We start from the raw sequence: 23,374 nt of genomic DNA, 5'->3' as shown, positions 1-23,374 counted from the left end.
ACACACACACACACACACACACACACACACTGTAGCCCACACAGTGAAATGCAGGCACAAAGATACACACACACACACACGTGATGAACAGCCCTGGAGACGGTGACTTGATGAAATTGGGGAAGTGTCATTTTTAAGAGAGAGGCCATTAATAATAAACATGGGAAATTCTTGGCTGATGCATTCAAACCTCCCTCTCTTGCTCTCACCCCTCTCTCTCTCTCTCTCTCTCTCTCTCTCTCTCTCTCTCTCAGTCCTCCACAGCCTGTCATACAGAATTATTTCCATATTTCTATTCATATGTGGGCCATTATAAACATTTGTGTCTTTGTTAAGTTTTAGGCTGTTGTCAATTTGACTGCTTGGTCCGAACCCTAGTTTAATTCTACCACCCAGAATCAAAATGAATGGATGCCAGCTTCACTGCTTTTTTTCTTCTTATTTTAGTCGCTTTAGATATACCACTAAACCTTTACATGTACGCTAAGAGAACATTCACACAAAGTGCCTTCTTGTAATTTTTTTCCTCTTTTCAATTTCAATAATTTTATGTAAACATGTCGGCCGTGTTTGACTGTTGCTGATCTTGCGTAAAACACGCATTCTTAAAACACGACTTTTAAAAAACGCATGTCTAGACGCATCTCACATTTTCCCCATTCCACTGTCCAATCGCGAACATTGTAAACACAAAAACGTACTCTGTATGAATGGCTTGATATTTTTTTCTCTTATTCCACTGCCCTGCGTCTTAAAAAAAACGTGTTCTGTCTGAATGGCCTCCCTTAGAAAAGTATTGCGAAAGATACAAAGACTGAGCTGCTTTCCGAGAGGACAAGTTGGTATGAGAAATGCATTTTACAATAATAATTGTGATCAGGAGCATGGGATTCTAATTGGGATTTAGGATGAATACTGAAAACTGTCCCACTGTACCCCAGACCCCCGTTCCTTGTGTACAAATGCAGAAAACTGCTTTCACACCAACCAAACAACCCAAAATCCTCACAACTGTATATTGCATCACACACACAGAGTCAAATGAAGGCTTGAAGAACTTTTTCAATTCTCTTGCATCATGCAACAAAACAACGGTTTGAGTGAAAACTATTGTGGAAAGGCTACCCTTCTTTACATGTAAGTGTGTTGATCCCGCACTGGCACACCTCAGTTTGGCAGTGAAGGGTTGCCCAGACAGGCAGCGAGCAAGGAAGAGGATTTCTGCCATCTGTGTGAGACATCAAAGGAAGTGTGTTACCTGAATTTATAGGAGACGTTGAGCAAGAGATAGAAAGAAAAAGCTGTCAATGGGGTTAAGGAGGCATCTCCACGGTTTTTCTTCTTCTTCTTTCATTTCCCTCCATTTCACTCTTTGTCAGTGTTTACGTATCTCCGTTTGACGTCGGTCTGTTTCCAGCACCGGTTGTCTTTCAGTTTTCCCCCAAATGAGGCAGAAGACTGTGACAGCTCTGCCTTTCCTCTATCACCGCTAACACCTCTAACATTTTTTACTAGAGGTGTCTTTTTTCCTTTGACTTTTCAATGTACCTGTCTTCCCTTTTTCTCACATTCGCTCTTTTTCTCGGCTGGACTGTCAGTCGGTCTCTCAATATCACACATTCACAGACAGCTATTTTCTCTGCTCTCTGCTAAAACATTTGCCTCTCTCTCTCTCTCTCTCTCTCTCTCTCTCTCTCTCTCTCTCTCTCTCTCTCTCTCTCTCTCTCTCTCTCTCTCTCTCTCTCTCTCTCTCTCTCTCTCTCTCTCTCTCTCTCTACAACAAATGTCTAAACAAATATGTTTGTCTCTCTTTTACTCATCTAGTCGAGCTGAAGCTTGTATACCTCATGTTAAACTCAGAGAGACAGAGGCCCGTCTGCACCCGGTATTACCGTAACATCCGTCTCAGTGATCCAGTCACAAGTGGACAGAGCTAAATACAGGTGCAAACGGGGCAGATGACTCAAAACACGTTTAGCGGTGTGACCTTATCACATTTGTAGTGTAAATGATATTGCGTGCTGCACAAACCTTTTCATCTAACACATAATCAATTACATAATGTATTGTAAGTTGGAAATTGTTAAAACATTTGTAATATAATAATACTGTATGTAATCCTGAAATGTTGTTCTGTGGTGCTGATGTGGGAAATTAGGGTTCGATTCCAGCCATTGTAGCATTTGCCATCAGGGGTTAATGGGACCTTGCTAACCTCTTCACGTTAATCTCTTTCACTTAAATCTTTTTTGTGTCCTTTTTTTTCAACTGCATTCTTTTTTAATGCGTTAGTAGTACAGATTTTTGCTGGGTGAATTATGAAAATACTCAGAAAATGTGTTTATCTTGAACTCTGCAGTGTTTCCTTAATGGAATGTATTTATGTTTTCAGTTTGACAGCAGACATGTATTTGATTTGGCTGAATAACTAATTTATGAATTTGCTGTTTTGTTTTGTTAGGTCGCTCACTCTGGCAGATGACAGATCATTCTCTCTCTCTCTCTCTCTCTCTCTCTCTCTCTCTCTCTCTCTCTCTCTCTCTCTCTCTCTCTCTCTCTCTCTCTCTCTCTCTCTCTCTCGGGTGGAGATGTTTTTTCAGTTAATGTCCAACTATTATGACTTATGTTTTGGAGAAATACCACTTCTCTGCAGGATGTGCTGTCAAGTTTTGAATGCAAAACAAAAGTTTGCAGAAATAGTTATGTTTGGCCCACCTTTTTCTTTATTCTTTTACGTTGCCTTTTTCTCTGCTGCTCATTTTCTCTAATGATGATGAAGTGTTTTCCTATTTTTTTCTTTGCTTGCTTTCTGCTAGTCATCTGCTCCATGCAGCGTCTTCACTGGGCGTACCTCCTTCCAGCAGAATGCATGATGTCAACCTTACTTATCTCATAAAACTCCCTTCACGTTTCTGGCAAAAGTGGACCACCGCAAATTCAATTAGTTTTACATTACAGAGATGCATTCTCCTTACTAAAGAAATTCAGATATTGCACCAAAATATCAAAACACGCTGAAGATTGATATCGCGCTCTAACAACTTTTATTACTGCTGACATTTATGTCCATAAAATGAATGGCTCCATCATGACCCCATTAAGACCCGTGCTTTTTTTCCTTATACCCAGAACAAAAAGATATTCTCACAAAATATACATTAAACTTTAAAACAATAAAGTGAAGTAAACTGCTTGAGCCAGCATACTAGGGAATGCTTATTTAGGCTCTGTAATGCACTGCAGGGACCTGTACGGGAACCATGCTTTCAATTTCTCATTGTGATGCATGCCTGCATTCAATAGCATATTTAGGGAATGGAAAGGAAAGTCGAGGTGACACATTTCCCCCCTACAGAGGCTGGACCTGGATCAACATCTGGGATTACATAAAGGGTTACATAATAACCCCACACACACTTGTCTGTGTCCTAAAGTGAGTAATTTACATCACTATGTGGACAATTTGATGATAACCCAAACAGGTCACCGACAGAACGCATCAGCATAACAGACACACTACCATTTTGCAGTTTGTGTACATTGACACACAAAGGTCATGGGACTTCCTGAATGGGATCCATCCCATCACCCACTCAGTTCGCCACGGCAACGAGAGGGTAAAAACAACATCCTTTCATACCAAAAAACTGAGTGAAAATGCACACATGTTTTTTGTTACTCTGATCACAGTCATAGTAGCTATATTTAGTAAAGTTAGAGTTTCCCAGCATTCTTTGAGATGGAGGGAAGGGGGGTGAATTAAAAATAACTACTAAAAGACCATTTGTTGTTAGAGGGCAGAACACATCCAAAAGTTGTTTTTTAATGACTATTTTTGTAAGGGTTTTGCATTTAGGCAAGAACAGGGAGCAAAAGCATTTAACACTGCACTATTGCGGCTGCCGAAATAGTTTAGTCTCAGAATCCCTGACAGTTCATTTGCACCCCTGAAAAGAGCAACTTATTTTAGCATGGCATGAGCGGTGAAACATATCGCGCTCTCCATTTTCAAATCTATTTTTGGCTGCTGCCCCAAATCGCACCCGCATATCCAAACCATCCTTCATAGATCCGGATCCATAGAACAGGCCACCAGTGGTGTAAATCACCCCTTGAAAAGTTGGTATGACCCATCAGTGAACCTAATAAAGAACCTCCAGCTTAGCATTCCGGACCTCACCATCCAACTGTCCCGTCCAAACAAAAGGTTGGGAGGAGCGACCAATATTTCATTCCTGCACAGGTTCTTTCTGCTACAGCAGATTTAGATTGAGTCCATTGGGAGTGGTTTGCTGAGCCATAAGGGTCCCGGAGTGATGGAGTGGAAGTTTAGTGTGAGGGTATTCCATTCAGACAAAGGCCTACAGGCGCCCCATTTGTCCATTGGTCCCTTTTAATGAGACCTCCCTGACAACCCCAACAATGGCCCAGGCCTCTTCTCACTGGCAGGCATGGTCATTATTTTGATATGCATTCAGAGAAAGGACCTGAAAAGTTTTGACGCTGAGAGGGACTTGAGGGAGTTTAAGTGTGTTTTGGTCTGCAAACATAAAAAAATAAAGACTTTTTCATCTTTTGAGATAGTGTTGTGTCAGCCGTTTGAAGGATAGAAGTATCGTTTCACAATGAAAATGCACATGAGAGAGTTTATTGTTGGTTATTTTTAAGGCTTAACTGTTATTAAAATGGTTGTGCATCATTCAGAATTTAATTGAAAAGCATTTTAAAAACAGTTTTGAATTTAATATATGCACTACCATAAAAAGATTTGGGTCGTTAAGATTTTTTATATATATTTTTGAAATAGCAAGGCTGCATTTAGTTGATCAGAAGAGTAAACATAGAAATATTGTGAATTATTACAAAATGTTTACAAAATGTAACATGCAATTTATTCCTGTAATAAATTGCCAATACTTCAGTCACATGATCCTTCTGAAATCATTATAATATGCTGACTTGGTGCTTGAGAAACATTTCTTATTATGATCAATGTTAAAAACGGTACTGCTTAATATTTTTCCGGAAACTTTTTTCAGGGTTTGCTGTTGAAGCATATTTGAAATAGAAATATTTTGTAAATGTCTTTAATGTCACTTTTGAACAATTTAATATATCCTTTCTGACTAAAATTCTTAATTTGGTAGTGTTTGTTTGGTAGTGTAGTCATTATCTGGTAGTATATTATTCGCTGGTAACTAGTCACTCAACATTTGTATAAGCGAATCATTTTAAGATTTTTTGCCTGGCAATAATTTAACAGACTTAAATTAAAGGAAGGACCTGTGTATCTAGACCACAGTATAATTTAGACTTTTTTGGACAAGAATATTGTATTCAAAGATTCACATTCTATACAGAAAATCTATCACCCATAACACTATTCTTCAGAAAATGTAAAACTGTAGTTAGAATGGAAAGAAAATGGTACATTATTCACTTTGGGCAGACCAAGATACTTTTAAATACCTTATGTGCACATGGAATGTTGAGCTGTGGTGCTCGTGAGAAATCTGGGTTCCAACCTTACAAATCCTTCAATACATATATGTGGGAAAAATTTAAAAGAGCTCTAAGGCATGGAAAAGTTATGTAATAAAATAAATCTTTAGATTAGCCATTTGACTTTAAAAAGGCATATCAATTCATTTGAGATGCAAAAGCTTTACAAGGGGAATGAGAGAGAGAGAAAGTATATGATTGGACAATAGGGTGTGTGCATGTGTTTTCAGAGAGTCCATCTGTAGAATGAATGTTTGCAGGGGTAATGATGTGTGTATGAATGGGGAGCTCCTTTACCCAAACCCCTCACCAAATGTTCTTCTCCCTTTAGTGCTGTAGCACATTCATACCCAACATCATCATTCGAAAGAGAGTGGGAGGGATACGACTGAAAGGGAGTTGGCAATAGTGTGTCAGTCAAGTACCGTGAAAACAGATGTGTTTTAGAGCTGGACAGAGGAGAAAAAAGGGGTTTGACCACTGAATACGATCATTGTTTGGCCTCGCTCTCTTATAGAAAGCTGCTTAGCAATCATTGCGATTCGAGACCAGGATGCGTATTGCATACAAACACAGTATATTCTTATTAACATTAGTATGGTTTGCTAGAGGCGGCCACCTAGCAACCACCAAGAACACCCTAGCAACAGCTTACTAACCACATAACACCTTCAGCAGTAAGGTTTTTGTTTTTTTTCTCTGCTCGCCCAATTTGATATAGCCTAGTAGTTTGTATATCTACCAGCACTGCAAACATTGTCAAGGGCCCCAACACACACACACAATATGTTCTTTATATGTGAATCTAAAATTGCACATACACCACCATTGGTGAGCTTTGCTGAGCACCACTCAGCACCACTCACATTTTCTTCAGTCAATCTATAGTTTCATATTATTGCTGTAAAGGTATAGATTGTTGAGTGTTTAGAAGAAAAGAGGCATCTCATATCTTACGCAACATTTTGAAACGATCACATGCACATGCACATGCATACAAAACCTCATCCATCAGAGCGGTGGAGATGTTCTTTCTTAGATGGTGCCAAAAGCATGTGAACCCGGCTGCTCAATCTCAGTCTAGATACACGCATGCATGCAAACACACTCCCTCCTGTCAGGACGGTGGATAATTAGCTGGTGCTTTCTGGCAGGGGGTGGAGTGCACCGAGGAGAAAGACCTGCTAAAGTCTTTTGTCTCTTTTTTGTGATGTCATATGGGGGCCCTCCCCCGGCGCTCCTTTATGACACAGCCACAGGTTCCTTTTCACCCTGCTTGTCCTCATGCATTCATGGGCATCATTCACCAGGCCCCCCGCTTTTGTGTTGGGGTGAAACACCCATCAACCACCCCGATCCGCTCTCACTCACCATATGGCTCCATCGAAAGACCCCCACTAAGAGCAAGGAAGACAGCGAGAAGAACAGAGAGTAATGAAAAAGATCTAAAGCTTCATCAGCACATGAAATTTATTTTATTTCTAACTCTTACAACTCACAAAATGGGGGAAAGAGGAAGGAACGAAGAATTGAAACATGAATTTTTAGCTTCAATGTCACACACACTGATCAAACTCCCTATTGAGCTGACAAATAATTTCAAACAAATAAATTGAGTTTGAAAATCTCTTTTAAAATGCATAATGTGACTAAAATGGTGCACAAAAAAAGATGAGATTGCAAAAATAAACGATTGTAGTTGGGAAAACTGCGATGTGTTTTCTACACACAACAACACACACAACTTAACAAGAGCTGTGATGACCGATACATGAAGAAATTACTCTTTCTTTTTTGATGAATCAGTAAAAAAAAAAATCACTTCATTATTTTGGCTGCATTTAAAGGCACAGTATTTAAGTTTCATCGCTAAAAATTGCTTAATCAAAACAGTAACAAAGGTGTAGCTTGATGATGCCGTGAATGAGCTTGGAATTGTCATCTTCACCTCAACAGCCGATGGAAGCAATCCGACGGGACTCATCCCGTCTCTCAGGATGATGAATTCATGTTCATGGATAAGCTAATGTATTACAGCTTTATTAACATTATTGTGGTATGAAGCAGGGCGGGGCCGAGAGCCTTGGGGGAGGAATAAGGCCGGTGGAGCAAATGCTAATGAGAGACACTTGCAAGAGTCCCATGGAGGATCTCCAGATTTTTTTTTACACATAAGCCCCTTTCACACAGCGCATTGATCCCAGGAAATTGCCGCGAAATTGCCAGAGTGCCTTCTGTGTGAACGCAAACACGTCCCAGGATTGATGCCGGCATCGATCCCGGGTGTGGGACCTAGTAACATTGCCGGGATCAAACACCGTCTTTGGTGTTTCCATGGTTTCTATGGAAGTAAAACCAGATAATGAGGGTAACACGGATATGACGTCATTGATATAACATTGTTCTAGTGATTTTTGGATATTTGAATCCAAAAAATCTTACATATTGTGCATTTAAGTGCACTTTTTTATGCCCTTCCCTTCCTAACTTCCTTCCATCTTGTTCACTCAGATGCACAACATTGCTTAAATGGAACACCCTAATCCCTTCACTTGGAATCTGCTGTGGATCCACACTGTTTTATCTCAGTATAACTCCTCTAAACTACTTAATTGACCTAACTTAACTTACAGCAGTAAAATACTTTTCTCTTCATCATTTGAATCGTGTGTGTGGGTAAATTAAGTGAGCGCTGCGAGATGCTATTGAGTTGTCACAATAGTGTTGCATTGTGGTCTATGGAACTGCCCGAAGTGGACATATGAGTAGACTCACTCCCTCTGAAAAAATCGAGGGGTCGAGGGGCCAAATAAACTTCCCTCAACCACTTGACAAAGTTGAACGCACTTCAAAATGGTGGCGAGGATTCCCCCAAGGGGACGTGCTTAGGGAAGTTAGCGAGTATATGTCTAAAACTGGAGCTAAACACAGTTAGCAGTTAGAGTTAGACTTTAGAGTTAGACTTTACTAAGTTCACAACTGACTCTACCACAAAGTCATTTTGGCAAAAAATATAGCTAGTCATATTATGCTTGAATTCGGATAATATGGGTGTTTGCAACTTTCCCTAAGGAAATTCTACCTTACCGTTACACAATATTTTTGGTGATTTACAAGCTAAACATGCTGATCTGTGTTACCTATTAGTATACACTCCTCCATTTCAAAATATGGAAATACCACATTGGTTTTTAGCATTGGCATCATTATAGGTCTCATGTAAGTCCATGTGTATGCTCTAAGCCAAATTAGTAAGAAACATATAAACTCTAATAACCCCGGGGATGATTTCTCAGGGTGACGTGATAGTGATGTTGTTGTTTCATAAAACATACATGTGTGTTTTCTTGCATGATCGGGCATCTGACTGCATTTGACAAATAGTAGAGTGTGTGCTCACCCTAAGGGTGTGAAACCTGTGCACCGAGCCCCAACAGGTCATTCACACACCGGAGGACATAAAGACACGCAGCCCTACATGACTACCCATCCTGACCCATTTCCATCAGCTCTCATCAGATCAAACACCACGATACTACAACTTTCCATATATTCCTTCCCATCTCTCTCTCTGTGTCTGTATGATCCCTTATTTCTGGCTCAGCCGATGGCAGTGAATTGAGAGGTGAGAAAAGATTTAATCGCTCAAAGAATGTTGTCCCCCCCTCCCTTGTTATTTTGTTTTCTCTCAAAAGCGTAAAGTCTGAACACGGTGCGGCAAAACAAAAGCGTGGTTAATGAGGGTGCTAAACGCAACACACATGTAGCTATTGCAGCAGTCTCCTGACAGTGCCACAGATGAAAGCAAGAGGAAGTAGCAGTGAGACAGCACACACAGAGAGAGAGAGAGAGAAAGAGATGGAAAACAACGTTACACAGAGATCAAACCCTGCTGATGAGATCTGCATGATGTTGAGAAAAAACATGGTTCGATACATTTAGGTAGAACAACATATTTAGGTAAAGCAATGCTTCCGTTTAACTCGGTTTAGCAGAAGGATTTGCACATCGCTGGCTATTAACTTCTTAGAGTTTTTACCTTTAAATAATCTTTATAGATTCAATGTGTTTTTTTTCCTTGAGCTGTAAGCTTATGAATATTTTATAACAAAGCAAGAGTTTACCTGATATGTATGAATATTTGTCAAAGCGTTGGTTTGATGTCAAAGAGATGATGCCCAATATATGCAATGTAGCTCTGAGGTTAGTGGACCGTGGTGAGGCCTGATCTCCAGACACAGAGAAACTCAATATTCAACTGACAACTTCAAGTCAAGTGTGTGATCTTCTAATTTTATTTTATTTCAACTATCCTTGAGCCATGGATTTAAAAATGTAACCCAATGGCTGGGTTTGTCCATATTTGACCCAAAATTGGGTTAAACAACGCAGAATTTTTTAGAGTGTAGATAGATAGATAGATAGATAGATAGATAGATAGATAGATAGATAGATAGATAGATAGATAGATAGATAGATAGATAGATAGATAGATAGATAGATAGATAGATAGATAGATAGATCACAAGCAAATTATGTAATTAGGGGGGAAGTATTACCAGCAACCTGAGCTCACCCTGTCACAGCATTAACACTCGGAGAACAGCCTTTTCTGTTCTTAAGGACTAATTTGCAAGTGCAACTTCGATTTTCCATAAGTTGGGTTAAAAAATACCATGTCACAGTGCTCTTCTAGATGTGAAAATTGACTGTCTTTTTCATGCCATCTTTTTCTCTCTCTTTCTCCCCCCTCACTCACTTAATGGAGTATTCATCGCAGCAGGTTTAATTTCACTCTTTCTTTTCTATTTCGCTTTAATTAACGGTGGGTTCCTCTAATCACTCTCTCTCTCAGCACTTCAACAAGCTAGACTGAAAGATCTTTACCCCCCACAGAGGAGGAGAAAAAAAATGAGAGGGAAAAAGCTGCTATTATCGGCCTTTGTCCCTCTCCTCTCTCCTTTCTCCACTCAGGCCTGTGAAAGGATTTTGTTTGTGTGACTCGTTCAAAAGCCTGGAGGTCATCAAACACACCGACACAGAGGAGATGTGACCCTTGCTCATGTGTAATATTGAATCACTCATCGTTGTATATATTTGGTCTGTCTGGGATAATGTAACATTCTATCTATTTGTCTGTCTATCTGTCTACAGTCCACTTTCTAAATTTTAATATAGGCTATATAAATATAATTTAAATACTTGGAAGGAGGCCTCATGAAATGGAAATGTATAAACAAATGTTGCCAAAAGTGATGTCCGACCTGGGAAAAGTGGCTTATTTGCACTTTATTCAAAGTTTGTATTAAATATTTTTGTATGCATATTGTGAAGTTGTGTCTGAAGTGTAAAACAAATGTATACGCATTCCATGTTTCAATTGTATCATTTGTCATGATGCAATAAATCACACCAAATTGTGTTTTCATTTTTGACCAAGTCGTCATACCAAGCTTGTAATCATTATTCCCAGCCTATAATTTAATAAATCACTATATGTGGCAGGTATATGGTATATTATTAGATGTTATATTGTGGGTTTCAGTGATAATGGCCAGATGGAAGGAGCTGTCCTCTGCAACCTCGGCATTGTAGTCAATGTATGCTTTATTTTCTGTGAGCTTTTTGTTTTTCTTTGCTTTTATATACAGTAGTCAACATCATCATCAAAGTTATACATGAATTTTGAACAACACCCGGTTTTGTCTTAGGACAACGTTGATTAACTTTTTTAATCCACTTCCACATGTTGACTACTGTAGTTTTCTATGCTTTTTATACTTATACTGTATACAAACACATATTCCCTGATATGTTGCAGATTGCCTTTCTTGCCAAATCCTTTTGTCATTTTAATAACTTAACCAAGTTTGGTATATTCTTCTTCCCAATGTATCATACTCCTCATATTATGATTGTTTAATTGAAACTGAAGTGTCATTAAAAGCAAATATCCAATCAGTACATCACTTTTGCCCACTACTATTTTTACATTAGTTTAACAGTAATACAAATAATTGTAGTAGTCTTGCAACTTTATATCTCACAGTAAGACTTCATATCTTGCAATTGAATGCAGCTAGTTTTAAAAATCCTGAAGTAAGCATGTCCGTGCCAGTACTAGTAGCTCACTTCTGCCCCAATTCATCAGCAGCTGGTAGACAACAGTGTGATGCTAATACTATCAGTCTGCTAACATCTGTTAGCATGTGTGTTTCAGTGAAACTACAATAGAGACTACAAGCTCTATCATAGCCCAACACCTCCATATGCTATCTCTGTGAAACATCTTCAGGTAGAGAGAGTTCAGCCATGCCTGTGATGGAAGCGCTATCAGCTGCTAGCATCTGGCCATGCTAGCTACCATTCATCAATCAGTAAGGCGGTGTGGGCAAATAGGGCAGGAGAACGTGGGGGGAGGTGAAGATAACAAAATAGAGTCTTATCACCTGTATCTTATCAGCTCCAGCCCTGTGTGTTCCAGCCTGATTGGAAACATACAGTTGAGATGAGAAACGGTGGCAGTGGAACTTTGTGAACGAGTGCTGGAAGAGGGAATATTAGTGCTATGAACGCTTTCAGTAATGGAATCTAATACTAAATGGCAGAAATTTGACCATAATTTGATTACGGGCTGACTTGGGAATGAAACGATCAAAATTCATGAGTCTTCTAAACATTATTTAGCATATTTTGGGATCCATGCAGTTAGGCACCAAACTTCATTTTAGCTAACTGTTTTTCTTTAAACAGTCTGAGTTATCTCTAAACTGTGAGTGCAATTGTCACAAATGTTGTATGGAGCCTCACAATTTTATTGCATGACTGAAACATTTTAAGTCACCCAAAACATTTAATTTATGCGTCCAAAATTAAAAGATATTTTGTCGTTATGTGAGCCATGTTTTTTTTCCACCATGGGAGTAAACTTTTTTTGTTGACTCTGACTGCTTAGTAATGCTATTATGGCCCTGTTTACACCTGGTATTAAGATCCGTTTTAGTCAAGCGGCAACCTTCCTGTCTCTCTCTTGAAACCAACACGTAAGTAACTTAAACTGCTATTCATCGACTGGCCAGAGACAGACAGCAGAAAAAATGTTGTTTACGCCATTTGTCTGCTGTATGTTAGCCGTCCCATCACTTCAGCTAATCCCGCCTTTTTGCCCATTTTTTTTTTATCCGGGAGTGACGCGCGGTTATGCGCTGCCAAGATAGTGACGGCCGGCTCTGCCCACTTTGGGTTTAAAAAAAATGCTCTTCAGAAACCTACGAGTGATGTCACGGACACTACATTTAATTTTTTTTAAAGTCTATGTTTTAGTCGATCAGATCACAAGAGGACGTCGCTAAATACATCTAAACGGGGTCTGAAACGCTTTGAGCTTGTCCACTTTCAACCACTTCCAGAGGTAGTCGAAAACGTATTCGACTTCTGTTCGTATCGTAGACTCTCATTGCTTTCGTATCATAGAAGCTCAGGTGGTCCAATGAGTTCGAACAGCCACAAAAACCGCCTGACCTAATGTGTAAACATTAAGCACAATGTTCTCTCACCATTTTCCATTCTAATACGCAATCACCGTTTTCGACGCGGTCTTGCGGCTGTCAGAGCAGCTCTTATTTTGTTAATTTTTTTGCTTATTTTGTTCAGTAGATCAAAAGATCTGAAAAAAACACATACGGTACATTCACCCGCCCATAGACCCTCGCCTCGAAGAAATTAGGACAGAAGTGGTTGAAAGTGGACAAAAGAGACGAATTAAAACACCAGGTGTAAACGGATTTGTGTCTCCCTCGTCTACTTGACGTGCGTTAAGTTATTTATTACTGTTTATTTTGCACACATGTGCCAAAAACCCGTGCAATTTGCTTAAATTAATAAGAAATTCAAATCTGAGCTGAACTTATTGTTTTGAGGGGAAAGAACTCATTCAAAGAACTGAACCAAAGCCATTTATAATTTTTTTTATTAATTTCAATGGTTGAAATAAGGACATTTGGTCAACAGATGTGCTAAACATATTTCACAGTGTTGAGTCGCCACTTGATATCTAATGTGAAATCTGTGTTTTGAAGCAAAATAATTATTTGTGCCAAGCTACACAGTTATTTTGAAAGATTGCTCCAGTATTACTGTATCTAATACTAACAAAATTCCTTTCCTTTGCCTTTCAGGTTTTCTGGTCTTTATATGTGTGAAAGGTTTGTTTGAGACTTCTTGTTTTCTTCCTCGCCGTGTTTTGTTTTCATCCCCTTTGTTATTCGACATCTAGCATGCCAATCTCAGTGGAGCAGAAGGAGGCTCTGATCACTGTTCTCTTTTCACCATGGATAACGAGATGAGGAGAGATCCATATACCACCCCAGAAGAAGAGACACAAAAGAGGGAGAGCTTGTTTTAATAGATCAAAGATGCATGTTTCCCAAAATTGTTGCCTTTGGATGGGGTTTGGCAGTAGGCTCATAGCGATTCAGAATAAAATGTTTAGTTGGACCTGATGTAAGAGCCGTGATTCAAGTGAAGCCCCTTCAGTCGCTCCAGATCATCATAAGCTGCTGTGGTCTCACATGCATGTTCTCTCTGTGCCGTTCTGGCTGCTTAGGATTTGTTTATGTTCCTCTGCCAAGCATTTTGATGTAAATGATGCACATTTCAGCAATTGCCATTTTTATCCACATCTGCATTGGATATGCTGGCATTTTTTCGATGCAGTATTTCCAAGAGAACTATCACTGAGGCAAATATGATTGCATTTACTTAAACATGAAAATGATCAGTGTTTTCATGTGTTAGACATTCAGTTTCTTTACTTTCATAGCTTTTGAAGTTTATGTTGAAACTTATACTCAGTGAAATACATCTTGCTATTCTCAAACATTAATGAGGTCATGTTAGCTGCAGGTTGCATATTGTGTAACCTTTGTTTATAAGAAATATTATGCATTGAGATACTTTTCTGTGGGTCACAGTAATATTATTTTGGTGATGATTTTGTTTTCATAATATATTGAAATTTCATGTTCACAGTATTTCAGCAAAGCGTATTTGACCTTCAGGTCATGTTTACTGTATAATGCACATTTAAAAAGAGACTCATTATGCAGTTTTGTTTTAATGCCTCGGGTGATTATCTGTGTAGTTAGTTGGTATTGGAAAGAAATAACATCTTGCTAATTAATAAAAAACTGTGCCAAGCATATCTCATCCAATCAACTGCTAATGCAAAGATTTCTACAAATTACACGTCAAGATAAATAATGGAATGTTAATATGCATTTGTTTCTTCTTCTTTCATTCTTCTACTTTCTCCATCTGTCTACATGTGGTGGAATGGGTTATTAGTTATGGTGAATCATTTATTTTAATCAGTAAAGAACTGTATCTTTGGCTGGCTCAAATCCCTTAGAGTCTATATTAAATTATGTTAGCTCATTTTATTTTCGAATGTATGATAATTCCTGGTAAAACAAGACACAAACATGTAGGATAGAGCTTGATTTTATCCGCTGGGAAAGGATTTGATCATTGATTTGACATGTGGTTGAATGGAAGGGGTTGAAATAGAATGTGTGTTGTATCAATTGAAAAAGAATACCATTTCAGAGGAGGAACAAGTTTTTATTTAATTATTTATTTATTTGTAATCATTAATACATGTGTATTGATGTATTGTTCACAGTAAGACGACTACTGCATTTTTAAAGTGCCCCTATTTTATAGGTTAATAATTATGTCTCAATAGATTTACATGCATCCAAGATCAAAAAACACTTTTGAGTCTCTCTAAACCCCACCTTTCCAAGAGCCTACTCTGCTCTGATTGGTCAAACGACCAGTTTGTTGTGAGTGGTCTTCCACTAACTAAAGCTCTGGAGGCCTCCTCAGCACTTGAATACACAATGATAGGAACAGTAATGATAGCGTCGCTTTCACAGAATCAATTTGTGTCCTTTGAAAGTGCATGCAAAGTGGATTTGCAGCTCACAAAACAGCGTGAACAACATGAACTAAACTCTTCAAACCAAACTAAAAAAACAGTTTGAGGGCGGATCAAAGTAGACATTGTTAGCGGGGCAGCCAATGAAGAGCATAGGCTGGCATTCAATCCTATGTAGGTTTGTAACAGGAACTGTTTCGGCAGTTCAGAATCAAATCTTTCTTTTAGGTGACAAAAACGTGATTTGTTGCGCTAAACAGCTAATACACACTGCATAGGGGCACTCTAAGAAAGTAAATAAGATTGTCCACTGACTTTTGGGGCTTTTAGTTTCTTTTAACAACATTTTGAATTTTATATTTTTAATTATGTCTATTTTCTAAATTTATTTTTATTTTTAAAGGGGTGGTAAAGTATGATTTCACTTTTCTAACTTTAGTTAGTGTGTAATGTTGCTGTTTGAGCATAAACAACATCTGCAAAGTTACAACGCTCAAAGTTCAAAGCAAAGGAAGATATTTGCTTTTAAAGAAATGGACTACAACAAACGGCTTGTATGGACTACACGACATTCCTCGTGGGTTAGTGACATCACCAACCCTAAAATGTACATAAACCCCGCCCCCGGGAACACGCAGTCCATGTTGAGAAGAGGGAGAGTTGTTGTTTAAGAATACATTTGTGAGTCAGCTCAAACTTTAGCATCCATCTTTTCACATGCAATAGAAAGTCACTCTGTGTGCATCTCACAACAGTTCCTATACCAGCGATTTATCCATGACATCCTAATTGAAGATAGTTAACTCCACATCACTAACATAAATTCATCAACTAACCATTCAGAGACGTCCTGTTGCATTCTACGTGTTGTCACTTCTTCTTGAGTCTCTCCATCATTGTCTGACTCCGTTGTAACATAAAAGGCAGAACAGTTTCTGTCATTTTAGTGTCTGCGTGAGGTAATAGCAGCTGCTAACACACATGAGCTCTTGAAACCCCGCCCTCTGAAGCACCTCATTTGCATTTAAAGGGCCAGGCACAAAACGGTACGTTTTTGCAAACCCTCAAAAAGTGGCAACTTTAACATGCTTTATAAAAATATTTGTGGAGTATTTTGTGCTAAAACTTCACACACACTCTGGGGACATCAGATATTTATTTTACATCCTGTGAAAATGGCATTTTACCACCCCTTTTAGTGGACCTCCTAATCCACCATATTTTGCTTGGCTGCAGTGCAAAGACAAAAAATAACTATGTCAAGACACAGGTTGTAGCAACTTGTATTGTAATGCAATGGTAGTCGACTAAATTAACGAACAAGAAATCGGAAAGTGATAAACCTATAATGGCTATTGCCAACTTGCTTTACAGCCAATCATTTACAACAACTGCATCATTAATATTCATAAAGCCAGGGTGTTCTTTGGTGAACATGACCTACCTCAAGATATTACAAAATATTGAACGGACTGTACTGCTATCCGTCGTTTTAATTCACATCAAATTAAATTAAATGTGCTGTCTAGGCTCTCATTGTACTGTCCTGCACCCATAAAAACACACCCACACTGCACAGCCCACACATGGACAAGATCTAGAAACAGAAACATGTGCAGCAGCTGGATGATAAAGTCTGTCTCTTGTCCAAGCCACCTAGGGACCCCTAAAGAAAATGTACCCGTAGGAGCCTCACTTCTCCGCTGCCGAGCTGCTCTCCATTCCTTTACCCACAGCCGTAAATCTGGCTTCTAACAAACTTCGGAATACACGGACCGCCTGATACGCGTAACCCAGGAACCTTTGCTCACACGGGAAACACAGAAGAGTGCGGCCCCCGCTGCTTAACTACCTCTGCTGGAACGCCTTCGGCTAGCATGTGCTGTAGTTTTAAAACTCACGTTTTTGCCTGCTCGCGTCTCCCCGGTGGAATAAAGCAGTAATGAAAAACAGACTGTCACCAGAAATTACAAATCTAAGAGAACTGTGGTTCATTTGTTTAAAAGACTGTTAAAAGCAGAACATTTTTCCAATCATGTAACATGAGAGTCTACTGAGACCTAAACCCTTGTAAAGACCTCGGCTGCCATTAACACAACTGTAAAAGATGGTTTATTTTATATATTGACACAGTCCTTGAGAAAACAGCTTTATTTGGAGGTGTTTCATACATGCTTAGGGCTAACTAGGGGATTGCCCACTGAAATGTGTCAAGAAAGCATAAAACAATTAAGAATACGTTTTCTAAATAAAACACTGTTTTTCTCTACTTAGCTCATGCCTGCCAAGCTCTGGCATTGACCCATTTACAACTGCTGCTGCACATGTTGGCACTAATACCATCTGCATTCTGATACCTTCATTAAAACATTACTGCAACAACTCCATCAACGTGTATCCCATTTATGGTTGTCTGATTTGTTTCCATGGTGATCAGAGCTCCAAAAATGAGCCGTCAGTCATTACGAATGGAGTCCAATCAGGGAACTGAAGCATCCTGTTCATCATTAATCACACACAAACACACACACATACTCGCACACAAACACACACACACGCATGTATGTGGGTATATATGAGATTAGAGAATGAACTATAATCTTTATGTCCATCTTTCATTTCTCTTTCCCTCTCTCCTTCTCATTCTCTCACTCGCCAGAAGGAGCCACCTCAGCAGACATCAGTGTCAGTGTGATTTGTCCTGGGTGACGGTGCTTGAACTGGGGCTGAGAGGTTGGTATTACTCATTGCCAGCGTGTGTATGTGTGTGTGTGTGTGTGTGTGTGTGTGTGCGTGCGTGCGTGCGTGCGTGTGTGCGTGTGTGTGTGTGTGTGTGTGTGTGTGTGTGTGTGTGTGTGTGTGTGTGTGTGTGTGTGTGGGTGTGTGTGTGTGTGTGTGCAGATACATGACATTGACTCTCAGTTTTAAAAAAAAACTGAATTAAGGGTAACCTATTTCTGCAAAACAGAGATGAGAAAAACTTACTTGACTCAATCTTAAAGGTCACTAATAGGATACTAACAGCTTGCAACATACCACACTATTATGTACATACATGTTTTTACATTGTACTTATATTGTTTAAATACCTGAATGTAATTACAGCTGTAATTAATGTATGTAATTACATTTGTAATTACACTGTTGATCCTTCCCTTACACCTTAACCCACCCTTAAACTTAACCATACCACCACACCTGTCCCTAACCTTACCCGTATCACAACACAATAGCAGCAAAAGTGTTTTACAATAAAACATGAACACAATAAGTACATTGTACTTATTTTTCTATGTAAGTACACAGTACTTAAAGCCACTTAATATAAAGTGGGAACAAATGAAGTGTTGAGGTACAACAGCTTGTCACTGGGACATGTACACTCAAAAGATGCATTTTTGTACCTTACCTACCCCTATGGGATATATATACAACCCAAAGGGTACATATAACGTCATTAATGGATCTGTCCCAGTGACAAGATGTACTTTTTTTCTGGTGGTGCACACTCACAGTATTAAACAAGAACAAACTTATATTTTGAACATGTGGTTCCCAGTAGGACTATTATGATTACCAATGGAATAAAATGTACATTTATCATTTTATGTGTAACTGCAAAAAAAAAGCACTCAAGGATGTGTTTTGTTATACATTTATACATAAAACATTCACAAAATAATAAAACAAAAACAAATAATTCAATGATTAATTTAGTGCCTGATGTAATTAAATGTTCTTTGTAGCAGAAGAAGATTGTTCTAATACAAGTGGGTTTTGATAAAGATTTCACGGTAGGCTATCCAATAGAGCAAAAATCCTGTGGGAATATCAGTTTACAGATATTCCCATTAGAATATACTTTAGCTCTCATTCCAAATGATGATAGATTTTCAGCAGGTATCACTTTCCTAGGGATTTTTGTACTTGGGAACTGTGTACGCAAGGCTTTTCATTCATACAATATGCAAACTTTGATTTCAGTCAAATATTAATGGACACAGTATTAAGCTCTCTCTGCACTGTAAGCATAAACTCTCACTGGCAACATTAGCAACACAGTGTAGCTGAGGGTGGCCCTCGGGTGCAGCTGTCATATCATTTCCACAAATTAGCCTGTACATACACTAACTTGTGGTTTTATAGCAGGGCTGGGTTACCATAGTGGGCTACTGTTAAAGAACAGCAATAAATTTGTCGCCCTCACCGCGACACGAAGCTCAATATAGTGCTCTTAAGAACGAACACTGCATGCATCACGCGAGCAAACAGGCTCTTGAGTCTTGTTATCCCGCTCAACGACTCATAAAGCAGTAAAAGTACCGTTCCAACCAGGGGGAGAGGACTACGTTTGCTCTTTGGCCCGGTATGAATAACAATGCGCATTGTCAGAGACCTTTGTGACCAGGGGTCTATTGAGAAAGCGAGACGCTGCCCGTCTTGAAAGAGAGAGCGCTAATCGAATGAGGGATAATGAGACAGACGAGGCGACAGATGCTCGCGTGCCTTTACAACGGCAGCGCGCGCTCGTTCACGCGCATTCCAGTGACACTAAAAGCAAAGTTCGCGCGCGACTTTGGAACCCAACCTCATTTGGTCTGCGTTCCACCTGCTGGGGCCATTGTTGGACTGGGAAAGGACAGAATATCAATGACAAGAGTTGAATCCGTGGTTTGGTTTTATGGCACATGGGATGCGCCTATGTCAGGGATATTGAGACGCAGTGGTCCCGTATGGTGTAGTAAAGTTGTACTGCCACAAAAAAATGCAGATGTTTCTTTGCACCATGACTTGTTCATTATTCCATTTGAGCGTATTCTTTGAATGCTAAAAACAGCATTATACATTATTTTACAGCCCGGTTTCACAGACAGAGCTCAGATTAAGCCAGGATTAGGCCTTAGTTCTGTTAGGATATTAGTAACTTTTATAAACGTGCCTTAGAAAAAAACAAAAAACAAAAAAACATTACTTGTGTCCATCTTGAGACAAAACAATGGCACTGACATATTTTAAGAAAGTTGCTTTCAGTTAAAACAGCTCAAACATGCATTTTTAGTCTGGGACTGTTTAAGGCTTAAACCCGATATATGTGTCAAGTTTGCACCTGCCTCGCGAGTTGGCTTTCAACTTATTAAATGTAGGCTATTTGTTTTACTATCACATTGTTCGCAAGTTTAAATAGGTTATGTCAGATGAGGGATTTTTTTCTTCTTCTTTTTTAAGCCAAACCGTGTCTAAGTGCATTAGCCTGTGCATCTGTTTTTACTTATCGCACTTCTTTTAGACTGTGTGATTTTTCATGCAACACTGCGGGCATTCCAGAACCCCCGAAATTCAGCAAAGACTTTGACGTCTTTGTTCAGGCAATGTGATTAGAGCAGAGGTAATTGCATTAAAGCTTCGGAGCCAAAGAGAGCGCTCGGCCGTATCCAACCTGGTTAAAATCGCCCTGCTAAAATTGGTCGGGCGAAATGCAGACGATTCGCAAACATGGTGTCTTATGAAAAGAATAAACTAAACAAAAGAAAGTGGCGGGGTCAAACGTGCGCCTTCTGGTAACGCGGAAATATCCCTGGTAATCACTTTCCCAAACAGTCGCCAGAATACCCCAGTGTCTCAGTATGGGCCCTCTTGGTTTGTTAAAGTACATGGAACTCTAGGCTTGGGAAAAGAGGAGCAGCATTTGTGTCAAATCTGTCGCCAAAGGGCTTTTTATTAATCCAAGCCCAACTTCTGTGCGTTTGATATGGTTGGCTACATTTCCACGGGTTAAAATATCACCATGGGAATTTGAGTGAGAGTCAGGAAATAGGCCATTTAATGTATTTTATTCATCCGTTTGCCCGTGAGCGTGATAGAGCAATTGAATTGTCCCCGTTTTTACACTTTCAAACTGAACTAATTTTCCTCTATAGTTTAGACTCGGAGAAAGCTTTCTCTCAAAGAGTAACCATGACCCAAGCATAGATGCAAGTGACCCGGTCCAGACGACCCGGTCCAGACAGCGCACATTCTTCTTAAGCACTTGCATGGATGTTATGTTAATACATTTAGCTGGAATCACACCAAACGACATGTAAAACCGTACTATTCACGTGCGTAGAGCTGTTTGTGCGCGTGACGTGAGTGAGTTTTTTTGTACTCATTCATCAGAACAAGTGATTCGATACACAGCTTAAAATCTATGTGGCAGATGACGAGTCAGTATCGCGTGAGAATACTTGAACCCCAAAACAGGGAAAGTGGGCGACACTAAAAGGATTTAAGAAAGACACTTAAGCAGTTTTTTTAAGTCTAGTTTAGTCTATTCCAGCAAAATGAAAGAATGTTATTCTGTATAGCCTACTCTGTATCAGGCTACTGTAAAATATTTAAATATATATTGTTTGTAAACAAAAACCAAGATTATTTGACTGCAAAAGTTTTTCTGCTTCAACATTTCACGTTTAATTCAACGTGTTTTTTTTTTAATTCAATTTACTATAAATTTCTGTGTGAAAATTGTTTGTACACCAGTGTACCTGGTGTTTTAACGCCACGTTTAAAAAAGCTACATGGATGAATTCAGATGTGCCCCATTGCCGTGAGTTGAATGTAGAAGTTGTAATATAGGCCAACACGATCTCGTTAAAGTATATATACCACGAATGTTCTTTCTCGTAGCATTTATACAGCAATTTTTTTTTTTTTTTTTTTTTTTTTTTTTTTTGGTATGGCTATGCTATACGCGCTGAAAACCATTGGGTAGGATTAGGGGTGTGAAGTGCGTGCGTACACACCATAAAGTGCGTATCATATGCACGCAAGAACGTTTTGGCGTATAAATAGCACGAGAAATAACATTCGTCGTATAAATACGCAATTTCATGAGAACATACCAATGCGGTAAGAAAGAAGAATTTTATGTCTGTCTTGATCATGTTGATGGATGTTAAATAACTGGAATCTAAATCAGTGTGTCTTGTTTATATAACATCCACGGCATCCACACAAGCTATTTTTGTAGCCTATATGTTAAATTATAACTTTTGTGGCTGATCATAATGGGGAGGATTGTAACACTTTCCAGCATACTTCTACTGGACCGGCTTTGGACACGATCATGAGACACAAACACTGTCATTTTTTTTTCTTTTCTTTTTTTTAAAGAATGATGGAGAAGCAACAGAAATGTACATGAGTAAAACTTGGAACAGGACCCCATGAGCACAACAGCCCTTTATATGTCAGAGCAACAGACTGCCCAGTGCATAATAATTAATGTTAATGTTTTCAGTTGGTGTTACAATCCTATTAGTGGTTCTTATAAGATTGACACACTGGCAGAATCCTCTGAAGAGCGTTTAGGAAACTTATATATAGGCTAGTGTTTTTGGAGTTCCTGGGTGAATTTATGCATTCCACCTTGCAAGTTCCTCTCTTTTTATGCATGTTCTCCATGGGGATGATCTCAGGAACCCTAAATGGTATCTTTTCATTTTTACAACAGCACTTTTCTTATCTTATGTTAATTTATACAGTTTGGGAATACATAAGCTTTCTAAACTACTTTATTTTATAGCAGAAAAATATGGGATTGTTATATTTATATTAAGTGCTTAAAAAACACTGAGTTACAGATGTTTAAACAAAGTGGGTCTCACCAAACACATTTAGATTCATAAATGAGGTCATATTATAAATGCATCTTTTCTGTAGCTACACAAATTCACCAAACAAACATTCTACGATGCTTCATCTAAAATAGAGGTAAATAATAAGTGAATAAATTGTATTGGCATTCATCCAGAGGGAAAGTTCAGCTCGAGTTATTCTTAAATTCTGCTCTCTCATCCTTTGTTGAAGCGCGTTCAGGAGAGGGAGAGAGAGGGGGAGAGAGAGACCCTAAAGGGCGGAGTTATCCACTTCCTTTCTCCCCTTCATTTAATT

Source organism: Phoxinus phoxinus, assembly GCF_949152265.1.
Source record: "Phoxinus phoxinus genome assembly, chromosome: 6".
In the NCBI taxonomy this organism is placed as follows: domain Eukaryota; kingdom Metazoa; phylum Chordata; class Actinopteri; order Cypriniformes; family Leuciscidae; genus Phoxinus; species Phoxinus phoxinus.
This window is presented reverse-complemented; position numbering follows the sequence as displayed.